A 3,161-nucleotide genomic window follows, 5' to 3' on the forward strand; every position below is an offset into this window, starting at 1 on the left:
CCCCGTATCGGAAGCGGCGGAATAGCTTGGACTTCCGCCCTTTGTTTTTCAAAATAAACGTTTATCTTTTGACAGAGAGCTAAACTATGGCCATTAACTGTGAAATAAATGATGGCATGGGTCTTCAACAGGGGGGCCGGGACTCCTATGGGGTCCTCACTGCAGGGGGCCGCCAAATCTTTGTTTGATAGGATTTTTTAAGGTTTTGTGAGCTTAGATTGACCATTTTTCAGCAAAGAGGTTTGATGTAGAGGAGAAAAAAGAGAAGACGAGAAGAGAAGTACAGAGTGAAAGGTCAAGTTTACTAAGTATTGAGGGATTAAGTGGTTAAATGTCTGAAAATACATTCACAACATGAATACAACATGATAGTGCTGTAAAACAAGACTATGAAGCTATCCATGAAATCTATGAAAATGTTTAATCTGCAACATAATTTTCTACAACATGTAGTGGGGGTCCCTGCTTCATCTCTCTCTAAGCCTGAAAAAAGTTGAGGACCCCTGAATTAGGGTGTATGGTTACAACAACAAACAACAACAATTTTATTTGCATTTTTATAAAAATAAATGAAAACAAAATAAAGGGTAAAAAAGTGGTCAAGAAGGTAGACTATTCATACAAAAACTTTTATCATTCAGCCTTACATTATAGTTACAATTCCACCGAAAAGTGTTCCCCAAATTTGACACATTTAAGATACATCATTTATAAAAACAGCAAGTAAGTTTGTAAATTAATTATCATTTTACAAATGATAACGAAATTCCATGCGATTTCAGTAATTTGATTTGATTTGGCTCATTATATAACTGTTTGCTTGGCATGATTTAGATCTGGCCAACATAGATAGAGTGTTCTGTAAATATCAGCGACTATAATTGCACTCTAATTTTGATTTGATTTGATTTTACCTTTATTTATCTTGAACAAATAAAACATTGTACAGAAAACCCCATACTCCATAAATCATCAGCACAATAACAGAGCACAATATGTTTTGTTCAAGAAGGGGCAGAGAGAAGCAAACGCTTATTTTTACGACCCCCTCTTACCTTCTCGTAATGTTATATTACTAAAATGACCCTCACATTTGGTACATACATCTAAATCAATGATAATAAAAGTAATGAAATAAAAACATCATATAAGCAAAGCTTCATAGTCAATATAAAATCAACTGTCCAACTGTACATAATTTTAATGAGTGACTGCTTATAGGGGCGCTTGAACTGTTTAATATTATTGAAAACTTTAATATTTTATCAAGATCATTCCAGAGAGTTATTGCCTATACCGCATCTTGAAATGCACATTATTTTCAGTGTTGTATGAATAATTGCCTTATCCTAAGGTGTAATGCATTACACAAGTTTTGATGGAAGAAGTGAATAACAGTTTTATGAACATGAAAACTGTCCCACATCTTTCTCAATCATATCATATTTTGGTCTAGTGCCCGATATATCAGTTTGTTTTTAGGCATTTGTTTGCTTATAGGTGAAATGTTCTCAATAGAAACTTCAGTTTTTTGCACGACTGAAGATTTAACACTTATTCTTTTTATAGGCCCAGCCTACTAAAAATGTCAGTCTGTGTGTTTGAGACTATTTTTCCCCCAAAAGATTAAATTGAAAAATTATAATATTTTATTTCTTGAAAAATTGCAAAAACATCTACATGTGACTATTTTCAAATAGCCAATGTATAGGGTTGAAGTGGATAAAATGATTTTGAGGCTATAACTAATCTTGCTGGGTCCCTGGAACCCCCTCAACCCCATGGGTCCCCGGACCCTACTTTGAGAACCACTGATAGTATATTGTTTAGACAGATGCAGCTTTAATGTGTATACTTAGTAATCCATGTTTCTTTTTAGCACTTCATTTTTCTCTTTGCACTGAACATATGTGATACACTACGTCTTGTGTTGACTAGGGTCTTACTCTGAATGCTCTGGATGTGATTTCACTAAAAACTCAGACAAAGGGTCGTTTATTAAGCTTAAATATAGGCCTACATGTGATTTTATTTTGAAAGCAAAACGTTAATTCCGGAAGTAAAGATGTTGGGGAGGGTGCTTATGTTTACTCTCCAACAGGGACAGCAGTTGGTAACAGCGAAACAAACAACTTGCCATTCAAAAGCTGGGGGAGGACCTGCAGTGCAGCTGGGCATGCTGGGACATGTAGTTGTATCACAGGTCCCAAAATAGAATGAGTGATCCTCTACTGCAGAAGTCTTCAACAGGGGGTCCGGAACCCCTAAGGGGTCCTAAGAGTAACTACAGGGGGTCCACCATATCTTTGTGTGATGGGGGAACATTTAATAGCCAAAAATAGTTTAATATATATAATATTTTCAGAGAGTTGGTGCAGAGGGGGAAAAGAGCAGACCAGAGAAAACAGTCAAGTTGACTAATATTGAGGGGTTAACACACCATTTTATACAAAATGTAGTGGGGGGTCCCTGCTTCGTCCTTGGCCTGAAAAACGTTGAAGACCCCTGCTCTATACTGTTATGAGAGAGGCCATTTTTTAGGCCATGACAATGTGACATTTAAGGGCATTTTTGTGACAAGCGCACGCTGTATTTAATTTGCAAAATTACTGTAGCTAAATTGTCTCCTGCCAACATAGCAAATTAACACTTTAACTCTAATTGACCATAGTGGCATCGCACAAATATTTAGACACCACAAATAGGAGTTAATAGGGGCTAACAGCTGGGTAATTGAGACCCCATCTGTGTGTGTGTGTGTGTGTGTGTGTGTGTGTGTGTGTGTGTGTGTGTGTGTGTGTGTGTGTCCAGGGGCATCGACTTAAAGAACCCCTTCTTTGGCATTTAAAAAAAGAAATTGAGATGGGGAGACCATTGTTCAGCTTCACCCAGTTGATGGCTGGTCGGGGGGGAGCTGTTAGGGGTGTCTGGTTCAGGGACAATTCATCACTTAGACATGGCGGGGCCGGGAGGCGAACCGATGACCTTCTGACTATCAGATAGCCTCTCTACCCACTAGGCCAAAGGGGACTTTAACCATTTCATCTTGTAAAATACCAAATGTATTTTTGCACACTGTCACCAGGCTCACTTAGAATCTCTCCAAAACGGCAACCTTCTGATTATTACACCAGATGATGGCCTAGGCCCCAGTCTCTACC

This window comes from Gymnoscopelus microlampas, assembly GCF_963454915.1.
Source record: "Gymnoscopelus microlampas genome assembly, chromosome: 12".
Classification (NCBI taxonomy): domain Eukaryota; kingdom Metazoa; phylum Chordata; class Actinopteri; order Myctophiformes; family Myctophidae; genus Gymnoscopelus; species Gymnoscopelus microlampas.